This window comes from Triturus cristatus, chromosome 11 (assembly GCF_964204655.1).
Source record: "Triturus cristatus chromosome 11, aTriCri1.1, whole genome shotgun sequence".
Taxonomy (NCBI): Eukaryota; Metazoa; Chordata; class Amphibia; order Caudata; family Salamandridae; genus Triturus; species Triturus cristatus.
Genome location: NC_140594.1, coordinates 534,353,182 through 534,369,641, shown reverse-complemented (window position 1 = coordinate 534,369,641; position 16,460 = coordinate 534,353,182). Strand labels below are relative to the sequence as shown.

At 42.1% G+C, this 16,460-nt stretch overlaps 1 long non-coding RNA gene across 2 annotated transcripts in view; it reads left to right on the top strand.

Annotated features, from left to right (window-relative positions):
* The first annotated feature begins 13,820 nt into the window (after positions 1-13,820).
* The window catches only part of LOC146784532 (uncharacterized), an 83,369-nt gene continuing 80,729 nt past the window's right edge, over positions 13,821-16,460 (top strand). For both annotated transcript variants that reach the window (XR_014970890.1, XR_014970891.1), the window contains exons 1-2: positions 13,821-13,887; positions 14,655-14,766. This is a non-coding gene — a long non-coding RNA (uncharacterized LOC146784532). The remainder of the gene's footprint in view (positions 13,888-14,654; positions 14,767-16,460) is intronic.

Below are 16,460 nucleotides of genomic sequence, written 5' to 3'. Positions count from 1 at the left end.
GTATTTACTTGAGATTTTTGCATTAAAATCACCCCCAATAAGGATCCCTGACTTCTCGCCTGAGCCTATATTCATATTTGCATCAAGGTGTACCAATAAATTAGAAAGTGCTGCATAATTCCTATTTGGTGTCGAATTAAAATCATTATTATAAAAATTGATTAAATAAATCAAGGTCTTTCGTTTATATTCGAGGACCTGAATATTTGGGTTCCCCAATGATAGGTCCTTAAAAGTGCCGCCAGCCAATATTCTGATCCCTATAAAGAGTCCTCCCATTGCTCGACCATGGGCGGGCTTAGAGGCGGGTACACTAAAACAGTGATAGCCCTCTAAGTACACATTCCCTGTAGCCCAAGTCTCTTGAAACATGATGACATCTTTGCCATCCAATAGCTGGACCCACTGGGGGTCAGACAGTCTTGATCCGATGCCTGCAACATTCCAGCTAAGGATGGACAGATCGTAACCACTTTGCCTGCCTAGGTGTTTGACACTGGTGGTCTGCTTGTAATTAGGTTGTGGCGTTAATGTTGCGTCCTCACATGCAGCTCGCGATCTGTCAGTAGTAGGCTGTGTGGCCATAGATTGAAATGGGACAGTATTGAAAAATGTAATTCCAGGCCCCACTAATGTCGGAGATACTAATGTAATGCTAACACTAGGGGCTGGTGAGTCAAAGGGCCTGCTACAGACATTCTCCACCAATGATGTGTTGATCGAACTTCCAAGAGCATTGGTAACATTATGGGCCGATAAATTATCCAAAACGGCCCGATTATTCAGTGGCCCATCCAATACAACAGCAGTCAAGGTAGGTAGCTTAAGAGAACTGCAAGCACCACAATCCACAGCCATTGGTTTATCACTAGAGAGTCAATCGACCCCATCCAAGCCATTCAGGCAATTAAAACGATTAAAATGATTAAAATGGAAGTAGGGCCTGTCTTGCACCTGAAAGTTTGGACGTTGTGCATAATCCCTAGATCTATGTCTATGTTCCACCCTCACCCACTCATCTGATGTCGGAATATGATGCATATGGGTTGGGGGGAAGAAAAAGGATACTGGCATGGTCTGGATAGTGGAATCCAATGACCTATTTTTTCCTTTACAAATATGCCGCACAGTGCCCGGATCCTTAAAACTTGTCAGGATGCAGTCCCCTATTATAGATTTCCTAGTTTTACCTAGCCAGGAGACCCTTCTTAACATAATAATCTCATTATTAAAATGGGACGGTAGGGGTCGATTCCAATTCAGCCATTTAATGACCTTATGTTTTAGTGATTGGTAATCCTCGTTCTCCCCTAGTCTTAAGCGGGGGGCACCTGCTAAAACCACCGTTAGACTATTAGCCTCTGGTGGCAAGTCTGGTCTCCGTGGACTTGGGGCCAGCCGACCCGGAGATGGTAGAGAGATACCACCAGCTTCTAAGTTGCCGTCAATAATCCCCAAGTTGGAACTTTGAGAGGCGGGGTTTGATGTCTCTCTGGGCCTATTGGGTGCGTTGCAGCGCGGTACATGGTCTGAAACAGCCATTAATGGTTGTAGAGGAGGGGCAGTAATCACTCTCTGGGGGGAGACTTTATTGTTACCCTTCGTACCTCCCTTTTTGGTAAGGTTTCCTGCGGAGGGATAGGGTCCCATATTATTTGATTGCTTGCTAATTATGATGTTCAAATTAGTAAAAGCTGTTTCCAATAAGGTGAGCCTACTCTCTACTTTTATCAGACTATCGCTAATGGGCTGTAAAAGAGAACGCAATAGCGATTCTAAGCTCCCTATAGCTGTATGAGGGTTAGATGTATCAGCCACTGGGGTGCTTAGAATAGGGGCTCTAGTTGAACTAGAGACCTTTGAGAGAAGAGCAGTGGGAGCGTTCTTATTATCCCTCCCAGGTTGGGGTACAAGCGTAAGTTTTTTACCGAAATCTAAATGCGTCGGTTTGATTTCCCCCCTGCCCCCTGTTGACTTTTTACTCCGTTTACTCGGTGGGGGCTTGTGCAGCTCTACCTCAACTCTTTGTTTAGGCTTGCATTTCTTGGCTGCGTGCGAGGGTGGGATTTGGGTGACCAGATTAACAAAAGTGGGACAAGTCCCAGTAAGGGTTGTATCTGGGGGTTTTCCAGAGGCCAGCTCAGGGGAAGTGGGAATGTCCCGCAATAAAAGAGGAAAATCCTCAAGAGTCAGAGATTTTAAGCTAGGTGGGGGCGTATCATCCTCTTGGGTAATAGGATACGGGATGATCTCTGGCAGGGGCGTATTCTTCAAGGAATCAATGGAGCGCCGCCGCTCAACCCTGCGTTTCTCCAGTGATTTTTCCTTACCTACATCATCTTTAGTAGGTTTAAAGTACTTGTCCAATGTCCCCACGTTACAGCCCCCTTCCTTGGCAGTCAGTTTACAAAGTCCTGGAGACGACATCCTCCTGGACAAGTTATGTTTTGGACGAAAGGGATATGGCCCGGCCCGGCCTCCTTTGGCCCCTGACGGCCACAGACGGCCCGCCCTTTGCCCGGGCTTAGCCCGCGCGCGATCCCGCGTCGCGGGGGGGTGGATCGGTTAAGTAGCGCCTCCGGGCGCGCAAGGTCCGTGGGGTTTCCTTCCGGATCACACGTGGCAGCAAGGGGACCTGGGTAATGTAGTCCAAACAGACGCTCTCCCCTCACAGCGGTCGCGGTGGCAGGCGACGGCGGGGGAGAGTCGTGGGAGACAGAGAGAGAGCAGTGAAATCAGGTGAGCGCAATCAGAACAAGCAGCGTCCTGTAGCTGGCAGCATCCCCCCTTCTAACTGTAATATCTTTTTCCCACTTGAGAAACAAGTTTTAATTCAGGTAAATCATTTACACTCCAAATTAAGTAGCACGTGCATGGTCGTTCAAGGTAAAGAGGCAAAGCAAAATCTGTTAGCGACAGGTATTTTATTCTACCAATTTTATTTGTCTTTTGTTTTCATATGAACATCCAGAGACACAAAGCAACATTGTGTTAAAAAATTGTATCAGTGAACATGTTTGAGAAAATCTTTTCACATTTACTGCAATATACTCTTTCTGGACTATAGCTGCTTTTTCGGTTTTTTAACAAGTACATTTTTTATTGATTGCAAACACAAATCTATCTAAGGGAATTAAAGTGATTTTTGGTGAATCATTTGTACAATTCCCCCAAAACACACCACAGGCATTGCCAATGCCAATCGTTTTTGCTCTGTTACAGCGAAAAGATTTTCTCAAGCGCTATATAAACTTAAAAAAACATGTATCAGATGGGCATTAGCTGTGCACGCTTCCTTCCCCCAGAGAACAGGCAGACAGACCATGCAAAGCAGCAGTTCAAGATAGAAACACAACTAAACCTAATGCCCTATACACACTCAAGGATATATTCAAAGTGAGGCATTTACACGGTCGATAGGCTGGTCTATGGTTGGAGGGCAGCCTGGATAGGTAGACACACTCACAGTGCAGGCAGGCAGTAGGCATGCACAAGGCAGACACACAGGAAAAATACTCAAACAATCCAACTCCCAGCTCAGTTTTAGTGCTGGTGATGCCCGTATAATCAGGGCCTTTGGAATTATGTGGCATGGGAGCACCAAATTATGCTGCAGGGTTTACTAAAGTAGTGTGCCAAGAAAAGGCTAATTAAACACCATAATACAGCACATTATTTGATAGTATTGATTCATTATTTTGTATTTTTTCCTCATGATAATACTGGCTGGGTGAAGAGTTCACCTCATTATTACCAATGTAACAACCAACTACAGAAATAAGCAAGTAAAATATGACCAGTTAGCCTTTGTGAAGGGCCTTTCACTGCACGCAAACACGTCTCCACATTTTTGTCAACTTTTGACCCATTTGAGGTAGAACCTGAGGAGCATATTTTTCATACTTTCACGCAGTCATTGCACCAAGTGACCTTGCTGCGTGAAAGGGAAAGAGTATGAATGAGGCATATTTAACATAATACGGCACATTCTTGGCCTTTCCTTGTGCTGGGGCACAATGTGCTGCCTTGCACCAATGTAGACACCCTTGAGTTATGTTGCAAGGGTGCCTGCATTGTAGGCAGGATTGTTTTTGTGCAGCACAAAAACAATGCTCAGGCATTTTTCTCTTTCTACGTGTGCTGAATTCTGCAGCACACATAGAAAGAGGAAAAAACAAGGCGATATAAAGATATTTCTCTTCATTACGCCTCACCTGGGGAGGAGTACCATTATGAAGCATTCCCAGGGCTACAACTAATGGTAAATGTGGGAATGTGCCAGAATCTATGGGTGGATGCATGAGAACATCCACGCTCGACCCATGGAACGCCTCCCAGGGGCAAGACAGCGATTTTCTCTGCCTTGTGCTATGCCAGATTTTTTCAAGCCATGCAGGCCCACAAAAGGTGACCTTGCATGGCTTGATAAATCTGACTTTAGTGCTGCAATGCCACTGAGCACCATTGTGTGGTGCAAGGGCGATGCAAGACTATGATAAATATGCCCATAATATTTGGGTTCAAATCTGCAATTTATGCAGCATATGCTGGATTATGTGGCAAATGCAGAAAATCCATTATTAAGCAAAAAAAAACATGGCCTCCAATTCACATAGTTATGGTTACCCTGGGTAAGATGATTGTCCTCTGCTACTTCTTGCTAATGTTTTAGGGAATGCAGGTTGCATTGATACAAGCAGACTACAAGGGTGACCCAGCAGAGCGATTGTAGTTGGGGCAGTGTGCAAGGATCATGTAATCAATTCTGACACCTTAGCTAAATTATTAAACAGGTAAAAAAAGTTCATAACACTTTTATTGGCCTCAATCTCTCTCTAAGCGATAGATCCTGCTTAGCCTGTGCAGCTCAATCATTGATATGTAGCACTAGGACACATCCTTACAAAACAGTTGGACCTCTTGCCGCTGTTCAACGCTCTCTACCACTCCATATCAATGCAGTGGCTGAAGTAGGTGCTGGGTTATGATTCTGCTTCAAAGTAACATATGAACTTTTCACGTAGACCCATATATAAATACTTAAGTTTAAATAATATATAAATAGTAATTAATTTATAACACAATAGTGTCTACATAATATGGTTTACATATTTTAAGCATATGTATGCTTACTTTATACTCAATGTATGTGTATACCTGCGACTCTTCCTAAATGCTGCAATACAAATAACAATGAAAACATTTAAGCATTTATCAATATCAGCTCTTCCATATATAAAATGCCCCCTTCTCTCTTATTGTGTATACTAGCATGCCTCCATACTGCTTTATCAATGCTTGTTTCTGAGTTTTAGTTCTTTTAGTGGCTGAGCAGCCTCTCCTTCCAAGTGCAATCACAGACATCCAAGAAACGAATCCTACAACATGACTTTGTCAGGTTTGGGTGGCCTTAATCTTATCTGCTTCCAACTCTTGTCTTGACATGATTACTGTGTAACTTTGGATGAATTTTAGCAAAGATCCCTCAGGGGTTCTGTTTATCATAGAATTTGTTCCATGATGCTTGATAGCAGGTGCGCAGATAGTAACCATGAATTTAAAGGGGAAATCCGCTGAATGGTGTCACAATACATCTCAAAATCCAAGAAGACGTCAGAAGATAGAACAACTCTCTAGAATACCTACTGATAGAGATGCACACTGGGTAAACTTTTTTGTACATTGGATGTCCCCTTTAATGGGGTTTACCTCCAGATTGTGTCCAAGCTGCAGCACTTGCTTAAATCAGGCAGCAGCAACAAAAGCATGGTGTGATGAAGTCCGACATCCATATTGTGCATCTATCTTCCGGGCCCCGTAAGACATCATTTTCATGTTTAGGACACTCAAAATACAAAACAGTTAAATGTTTTGATTGATAAGGAAGTGAATGCCCCATAGGAAGATCTTGGAAATGAAATCTGATTTTCTCCTGTGGGAGGAGAGGAACAATTGCAGAAGCAAATAACTGTGGAACATCTCTATTGTCTTGCCAGTATATCACCCAGGAAAAAGTAATAGTTTTTGCCTTCAAGCGATGAGGATCAGTCAAGACACTTCTTGGAATCCAACAAGTCAGAAGCAAACCTAGTGATATCCATTAATACCTCACATCAGCATCAGTTAGGTGACATAATCGTTGTATGCAAAGCTCTGAGAGGCCTAGCCCACAAACTGTCACCCTGTATTTAATGACTGTCTGAAGGAATCACTTGGCTAAGTACCAATTCGCCTTCCAAGCTAGCTTTGGAAGTGCTTTCGATACTCTCACAATGTTGGAAATGCAGTTGCACAAAGCTCAAACCAGAAAAGAAAATGGCAACTTATTGGAGGATGTCAGAAAGCACTAACTTTGTGTTCTGTAACCAACAAGAGTGATGCACTCTCCTATCTCTTTCCCTCTGAAAAAGTGACCACATGCAACAAGAACACAAGGGCCAGAAGTAGCAATGGAGAAAGGGAACGGGACAAGGAGAGAAAACTGAAGCACTGAACTTCACCACTCTGAGTCTTACCATCTGTTCGGCACTAAAGTCTGCGGGATGAAGCCTGTATTGAAAGGCAATAAAAGCTGTCTTAGTATGAATTTCCTGCATATAACTGTAACAGTGAGCAGATATAGCTTAACTGTATTTGTTTGTAACCAAATCTCCCTGACATTAGGCAAGTTATTTGTGAAACTAAAACATGCAAGGAATGAGTATCTTGGATACATGTTCATCAACACTTCTATCGCTAGTAAGATGACTACCTCAAATTTCATTACTACCTTCACAGAGGAGGATGAGTTTATTTTCTTAATTTACTCTTTGCCCCCCTCCCCGAACCTGTAGTGGCCACATGGAAATCATCATCTGGGGACAAATAGGAGAGGGGAGGGGGTGTGCAACCCTCCCTGGCTGAGACTTACAAAGCCCTGGGGACCCAATTCCCTAGGGCCAGCTCTCTAACTGTGTCCTGGGGGGATAGAAGTAATTGAAATAGGTTTGCCTTTGTCAAGGCAATCCTCCCTTTTACCTTGGTCTGTGTGCTGGTTCAATCTGGAGATGACTTTCCGACAGCACATTTCAGAGACCATCAGATCTTGCAATCACCACTTCTGAAAAACATCACCCAGTTCCTGAAAGTACAGCAATAGACAGCACTGGTCACAGCACTTCCCCACTCACAGCTGGGCATTCTCTTATCAACCCACAACAGACTCAGAAAAGAAATGTCTGGTAGTCCTTGAGACTTGAGATGAAATCTTTAGGCATTCCAAATTGTTGCTGTAAGGAAATTTCACAAAGATTCTTGTGATTTTGCATGTGTAAAATTTCATATCATTATTGCCTGAGCAAGAGTGATTCACATAGAAAGTTTCTTGAGGTACTAGTCAAACTATGGCCAAGATTCTCGTCACCCCCAACCACTTGCCAGTATCTGGATGGATCGAAAAATCAACAAGAAAACATCCCTTCTAACTACAATGAGGGTGTTTGGAAAACACATTTTGATAACTAGATTTTCACCATAGTTTGGAAAACTCCAAGTTATGATTATACCTGAGCAATGGTAACCAATATTCGGGTATTAAAGCACTTCTCCTTATTTCTCATACATGTATACATACATATATACATACATACATACATACATATATACATACATACCTATAGCACAAAAAAACTCTAGACTGCGGCTGACGACAAGTTCAGCACCTCTATCCCAGTAATGCAATTTATAAGAGTCCTGTGCAATCCACCTCCGAGACCCGCCGCTGTTGGGCCTCACTGGAACCCAGACAAATAGGTTTAAGATCATGGAGGGTGCACCACATAGGAAGTCACACTCTGTTAATTAAGTCCTTTTAAATTTCTTTTATTCTTCTTAGTAACACAAACGATAGGACATCAGCCAACGCGTTTCGTTCCTATCAAAAGAACTTCATCAGGGCTGAAAGCAATTGACATGAGACAGCACATAAATAACCACAACACATAAATGTACTACAATAATTGCATAAACAAATATCTACACATAACACAAAATATAATCATAAATGTATGAACATACTATTCTTGTAACATTATAACCAATAACAACATATACCTAAAACACAATACTCAAAATATATATTTCCACAGACATCACACTATGTACAGGCCCACATAAAAAACCTAACATATAAAAACCACAAATACATATATATATATCTTACAAAAGGTAGAATATAATAATTTTATATTTAAAATTGCACAGATCCATGAAAAATATGAAAAGTGAAAAAGGAAAATAATAGAAGATAAGAAATAACACAAAAAATAGGAACATATGAGATAGTGTTTGAGAAAATTGATGAGGAAGAGCAAAAATTATTATAGATAAGTGAAACATAGAGAAACAGAAAAAAAACAGAAGAGGAAGAAGATAGAGAAAAACCAAAAATCACAGAGATTAATGCGGAAAATACAAAAATATAAAGTGAAATATACAATTGCAAACCACACGCAGAAATATATATATAATCTCACCTAAATATTTAAGGTGAAATAATCTGAAGCATCAAGTATTAGAATCTGAATATATTTAAAAGAAGAAGCCCCAAAATAGGGGTTATAAAGTAGTAAACTCCATCCACGATAATCTGCAAAATGACATCACAGAATCCCATAGTAAACATATGAGAATGGCCAAAAGTCTTAGTCAAAAAGTAATCATCTCCACATAAAACTACATCACTATAAAAACCTAATATGTCGGCTTTAAATTAATAAGAAGGCCAACGATTAAAGACATATATGGTGGTCTGAGCCCATACCAAAACACACAAGTAAGGCATCTCAAAAATTTAAGGGTCCCATGTTCACGTCAGAGAAATGTGCACGGAAACCAAATGATAACGTATGGTATCACATGGCTCCATCGTGAAGCCAGAATCCTAAGTAAACTGTAAACGGAGTACACAAGAATAGTATAAAAACGTCTCAGACAGTAGTTTCATGCACTTAATAATACCAACGCCACTATTGTCAATATTAAAGGCATCGACACAATGGTGATAAACTTAACTAGTGCTGGAGGACTCGCGCATCCATCCGTATTAATTATATAAGCTCCGGAAACAAACCAATAGTTCAAGCACTACTTGTAAAGATGCTTCAAGTTAATTATACCAAAAGGTAGCATAAGGCAGAGTAAGAGGACTCGCGCACCTGTCAAAATTAACTCCATGGGCTACAGGAGCACCCTAAGGCCAAAGCGCCACTAGTTGCCCAGAAACCCAAAGTCAACTGTACGCAAAAGGGGGAGGCGAGGCTGAGCATGGCAACACACAAATATAAGCTTCGCATTCTCCGAATCCAAAAACGACACAGCAGTGCAACCCCCCCACCCCACAGAACAACTTACCTGGAGACTCTCCTTCTTCAAATTGGCAGGTGTGCCCGGCTATGGTGTAAGCAGATCTCCACCCCGGTACCAACATTTTAAACGCAGCTGCAACGTGCCGTTTGGACGTGATGACGTCACTGGGCAGAGGTAGAGAAGGTGTATCTATAGAGTCACGGAGGCTCCATCTTAAAGGCGACCTAAAGTGTATACGAGAATGCCGCATATCCATCAAAAAAGACCAAAATGAGACAAAATCTACACAGAATGCCCAACAAAATCAACAAATAGGCACCACGTATACACAGCCCAAAGGAACCTCCGCAGTCCGAATGAGAAGAAATATAAAAGTGAAAGGACCAGACGCTTCTAAAAATTAACATGGAAATCACAGGCGCCATATTGAAAAGTCAATTTTTCCCGAGTCTGAGATTTAAACGGGCGTATTCATAGTGCAGATACCTCATATAGTATTCCCAGTCACATGTGAGCGAAAGAAGTAAATGTTATAACTATAGCAAACTGTTAAGTAACTACTTCACTAGCTGCCTCGACAAGCAACTAGGGAAGTAGTTATTCGAAAGATAGACAATTTTCAAATCATGATTATCATCTGTATCCACACAAAAGTTGTCCCCATCACATTCTGGCGCCGATTACGATCCTGGAGAAAAATTCCCCGTACGACTCGTATCCGGTCTTTTTACCGTACGAATCGTACAAGTGCCGTACAAACTGCCAAGTACGATTCGCATGGGAAAAAGTCCATACGAATCGCATTAGGAATAATTCCCCACACGTCCTCGGGTCGGAAAATGTGTCCGACACATCCTCGGACGATTTTCCGTACAAATGTGAAAAGTGAAGTCCGACCGCGCAAGTACGATCCATCCCGTGCGTCCGATGTTACAACCGTATGGAAAAAACACCGTCCGCACCGAACTCCCATAGCAACCATGGAGACATGTGCCCACATACGCGCCGTACCCCCCCAGCCCCCGCATGTACGCACCATACCCCCCCCAGCCCCCGCATGTACGCGCCTTACCCCCCCTGTGTGTGTACACCAGTGTACGTACGCACCGTACCCCCACCCGTGTATGTACGCCAGTGTACGTATGCACCGTACCCCCACCTGTGTATGTACACCAGTGTACGTACGCACCGTACCCCCACCTGTGTATGTACACCAGTGTACGTACGCACCGTACCCCCACCCGTGTATGTACGGCGCGAACCCCCAGCGCTACGCGCTGGGGGTTCGTGCCGTACATACACAGGTGGGGGTACGGTGCGTACGTACACTGGTGTACATACACAGGTGGGGGTACGGTGCGTACGTACACTGGTGTACACACACGGGGGGTACGGCGCGTACATGCGGGGGCTGGGGGGGTACGGCGCGTACTTACGGGGGCTGGAGGGGAATACGGCATGTACCGGGCCCCCTAATTGGGTCGTTTCGCGGCGTACTTCGCTTTCCTGGCACTTTTTGGGTGCCGTAAAAATATTGCCGTCCGGACTGCTCTGGGTTTGATTCGTACTTCCTTGTTCGTGAAACGCAGGCTGCATGCGTCCCGACGTCACGTCGGCGCTTTCCCGGATCACATTTGTATGTCTATTTTCGTCGGTCGGTGTTTTGTACGATTCGTACGGAAATGGTATTTCCGTGCGAATCGTACTTCCATGTTTGTATATTATTCCGACCGGGTACGCGTCGGACGGAGAATATGCTCCAACCGACGGTTCGTACCCGGTTTTTACAGGATCGTAATCGGCACCTCTATGTTGTGTGTACCTTCTTGGGGCTGGTTGAGACATCCAACTTGCACCCCGCCCCTTTGGTACCTCCCTTTTGTCCTCCTACCTAGTAGGATATTCGTAGCTTTGCTAACTCTTTTTGGAAGGAGGAGGCACCTTCCCCTAAAGGGATCTTCTGGGCAGTGGAGGAGGATGCAGTACTGCTCTGTGATGGATGTATGACGTTACAACGCACACTTTTACAACGCATGCACTTACAACGCATTTTTTACAACGCATAATCCATTACAACGCATGACATTACAACGCATGACACTACAACGCATTTTTAAAAACTACCTTTACAACGCATTTCCATTACAACGCATACTACCTTTACAACGCATACCATTACAACGCATAATATTAAATTGCATTTAAGGTAAGTATTAGATAGTATAGGGGTAAAAGTTACTTTTCTAACTCCAGGGGGTGCAACAGTAGGGTAAGTGTTGGATAGTATAGGGGTAAAAATTACTATTCTAACTCCAGGGGGTGCAACAGTGGGGTAAGTGTTGGATAGTATAGGGGTAAAAATTACTATTCTAACTCCAGGGGGTGCATCAGTAGGGTAAGTGTTGGATAGTATAGGGGTAAAAATTACTATTCTAACTCCAGGGGGTGCAACAGTAGGGTAAGTGTTGGATAGTATATGGGTAAAAATTGCTATTCTAACTCCAGGGGGTGCAACAGTAGGGTAAGTGTTGGATAGTATAGGGGTAAAAATTACTATTCTAACTCCAGGGGGTGCAACAGTAGGGTAAGTGTTGGATAGTATAGGGGTAAAAATTACTATTCTAACTCCAGGGGGTGCAACAGTAGGGTAAGTGTTGGATAGTATAGGGGTAAAAATTACTATTCTAACTCCAGGGGGTGCAACAGTAGGGTAAGTGTTGGATAGTATAGGGGTAAAAATTACTATTCTAACTCCAGGGGGTGCAACAGTAGGGTAAGTGTTGGATAGTGTAGTGTAATATTATGCGTTGTAATGGTATGCGTTGTAATGGTAGTATGCGTTGTAATGGAATGCGTTGTAAAGGTAGTTTTTAAAAATGCGTTGTAGTGTCATGCGTTGTAATGTCATGCGTTGTAATGGATTATGCGTTGTAAAAAATGCGTTGTAAAGGTAGTGCGTTGTAAAAGTTGCGTTGTAAAGGTTGTTCCCCCTCTGTGATGAGACAGAGATGTTGCTCACCGAGCAAGTGTCATCATTTTCATCCCTCTCTTCCCTATTCCTGTTTTTTGTCCTCTACTCTACGTTTATTTCCCTCTCGATTGCCTCTATTTCCTCCTGAAGCTTCGTCCCCTTTTCCATAGCATGCTTAACTAAAATTTGTATCATTGTTTGTGATGCTCCTTCCAGGTTTCTTTCCCATTCCTTTGACAAATTCTCACTAAGGTCCTCGAAAGTAGGAAAGATGAGAATATGTAACCCCCTGGGTATTTTGCCATTCTGTATTGTTTTGGGGTTACACCGTCCCACCACCGACTGCGTTCTTGTTTTTTTAATCTTTCTAATCTTATAAACAATGTTTTAAGACTAGCTTTGTGTGATGTTTCCTGTGTCACTATTTATTTTGAAACACCTGTCCAAGTAGGTTTTGTGCCATCTCCTCGCGACCGTCATTGAATTTCGACATACTGTTACAAATTAGTAACAAGGGTATGAGTGCTTGGACAGTCCATACAAATAGCACAAATAAACTCCAGACTGCGGCTGGCCACAGGTTCAGCACCTCTATCCCTATCCCTTCTCTCCTTACCTCTGTTTTCTCTTTTCAAAAGAACGATGGATTTAACCCGGATCTTTTGACTGGGGGAGAATGTTTGCATTGTCAGCATTCCGTCCATCATTTGTTTGCTATAACACTTTTCGCCCTAAGTGGGATGGGTATGCCCAGATGTGGGTCCCTTGCTCACTGTGCCACTGGATTCAAGCTGGTCTGGCAGATGAAGGGTGACATACCCTGAAACCGGTCCCAGGATGCTTGTTTCCGGTCCAGGGAGGACCTGGCCTGGCAGTTCATTCTGGACTGTTCCAAGACTGATTTGCATATCGCTGGGTCCAAACTGCGGTGGCGTAGTGGGCAAAAGAACTATGGATTTAACCCAGATCTTTGACTGGGGAGAATGTTTGCATTGTCAGCATTCCATCCATCATTTGTTTGCTGTAACTCAATTCATTAGACGGCGCTTGTTGAGGCAGCTAGTGAAGTAGTTACTTAACAGTTTGTTATGGTTATAACATTTACTTCTTTCACTTACATGTGACTGGGAATGCTATATGAGGTATCTGCATTATGAATACGCCCGTTTATATCTCAGACTTGGTAAAAATTGACTTTTGTTTTATTTCCATGTTACTTTTTAGAAGCGTCTGGTCCTTTCACTTTCATCTTTCTTCTCATTCGGATTGCGGAGGTTCCTTTGGGTTGTGTATACATGGTGCCTATTTGTTGATTTTGTTGGGCATTCTGTGTAGATTTGGTCTTATTTTGGTCTTTTTTGGTGGATATGAGGCATTCTCGCATACACTGTAGGTCGCCTTTAAGATGGCGCCTCCGCGACTCTATAGCTACAGCTTCTCTACCCCGACCAGTGACGTCATCACGTCCAAATGGCACGTTGCCGCGTCGTTTAAAATGTTGGTACCAGGATGGAGATCTGCTTACACCATTGCCGGGCATACCTGCCATTTTGAAGAATGAGAGTCTCCAGGCAAGTTGTTCTGTGGGGTGGGGGGGTTGCACTGCTGTGTCGTTTTTGGATGCGGAGAATTCTGAGCTTATATTTGTGTGTTGCCATGCTCAGTCTTGTCTCGCCCTTTTGCGTACAGTAGACTTTGGGTTTCTGGGCAACTAGTGGCACTTTGGTCTTGGGGTGCTCCCGGAGCCCATGGAGTGAATTTTGATGGGTGCGCGAGTCCTCTTACGCTGCCTTATACTACCTTTTGGTATAATTAACTTGAAGCATCTTTACAACAAGTAGCGCTTGAACTATTGGTTTGTTTCCGGAGCTCATAAAATTAATATGGATGTATGCGTGAGTCCTCCAACGCTAGTTAAGTTTATCACCATTGTGTTGATACCTATAATATTGACAATAGTGGCGTTGGTATTATTAAGTGCATGAAACTACTGTCTGAGATGTATTTATACTATTCTTGTATACTCCGTTTACAGTTTACTTATGATTTTGGCTTCACGATAGAGCCAAATGATACCGAACGTTATCATTTGGTTTCCTTGCACATTTCTCTGACATGAACATGGGACTGTTAAATTTTTGAGATGCCTTACTTGTGTGTTTTGGTATGGGGTCACACCACCATATATGTCTTTAATCGTTGGCCCTCTTATTAATATAAAGCCGACATATTAGGTTTTTATGGTGAAGTAGTTTCATGTGGAGATGATTACTTTTTCACTAAGACTTTTGCCCATTATCATATGTTTACAATGGGATTCTGTGATGTTATCTTACAGATTTCGTGACTGGAGTTTACTACTTTATATCCCCTATTTTGGGGCTTCTTCTTTTAAATAAATTTGGATTCTAATACTTGATGCTTCGGATTATTTCACCCTAAATATTTAGGTGAGATTATATATATATGTTTGTTTTTTGTGTGTGGTTTGCAATTGTAAATTTCACTTTATATTTTTGTATTTTCCGCATTAATCTCTGTAATTTTTGGTTTTTCTCTATCTTCTTCCTCTTCTGTTTTTTTCAGTTTCTCTATGTTTCACTTATCTATATTCATTTTTGTTCTTGCTCATCAAGTTTTTCAGGCACTATCTCATATGTTCATATTTTTTGTGTTATTTCTTATCTTCTATTATTTTCCGTTTTTACTTTTCATATTTTTCATTGATCTGTGGAATTTTAAATATAAAATTATTATATTCTACCTTTTGTAATATATATATGTATTTGTGTTTTTTATATGTTAGATTTTTTATGTGGGCCTGTACATAGTGTGATGTCTGTGGAAATATATATTTTGAGTATTGTGTTTTGGGTATATGTTGTTATTGGTTATAATGTTACAAGAATAGTGTATTTATATATTTGTCATTATATTTTGTGTTATGTGCATACATTTGTTTATGTAATTATTGTAGCACATTTATGTGTTGTGGTTATTTATGTGCTGTCTCATGTCAATTGATTTCAGCCCTGATGAAGTTCCTTTGAAAGGAACGAAACGCGTTGGCTGATGTCCTATCGTTTGTGTTACTAAGAAGAATAAAAGAAATTTAAAAAGGACTTACTTAACAGAGTGTGACTTACTTCTAGGTGCACCCTTCATGATCTCATACATACATACAAGGAAATATGTATGGGTTCATATATATGGTGTCCATGTACGGTGGTGGCTTACATTTGTTTTGTAAGGACCTTATATACACATAAATTAGGTAATGCATCAGCTGGTAAGGTTTAATGTTTAGAAAAACATTATAGAAGGCTTTCGGCAAACTTTTGTTAGCTCCCCAATCTGTTCAGTCGCAGGTACAACCAAGAAATATCAAAGGTGAGATTATTTATGTTCCCCACTAACCACGACACTCAATACTTAGTATGAAATGGAAAGCTAGGATTTCAAACCTCCGTGACTCTCAGGGTAGCTGTGGATTAGCAGTTAAGGCTTATGGCCTGGTTTAGATCTTGGTGGGTGGGTTACTCTGTCACAACAGTGACAGATAACCCATCTGCCGAAATATAAATCCTATTATATCCTATGGGATTTATATTTTGGTGGGCGGGATATCTGGCACCGCTGTGACTGAGTAACCCGTCCGCCAAGATGTGAAGCGAGCCCTTAGTTCTTAGGAAATTGAGTCACAACCTAATTGCAAGCTCTGGGGTAGATTTTCAAAAAATAGCACAACACAGCATTGCAATCAATGTTGCTGAGCTGTGTTGCGCTAGGGGCCCACTGCACAAAGGTTTGTGTGCGCTCTTTAGAATAGTTATTTTACAGGAAGGGTGCTTTTCCACTAACAAATCCTGTGTTTAGACTAATTTTTAAATATTTCACACATTCAGTGTGCTGATATTCTTGATAAATCTTCCCCAAAATATGCTTAAAAATGGAGAAAGACTACCCTACAACCAAAAGCTGCTTACCCTGCAATAGCCTCACAGACCTTTACTAAAAAATGACAACACAAGAGAAGCACAGTCGTGAAGTAGATTATTAGAATCTCCTACACTACGTGGTCTGAATTTGTCTCTATCAACTTTCTGATCATATATGAATTGTTAACACTCCCTTGTTGCATCTT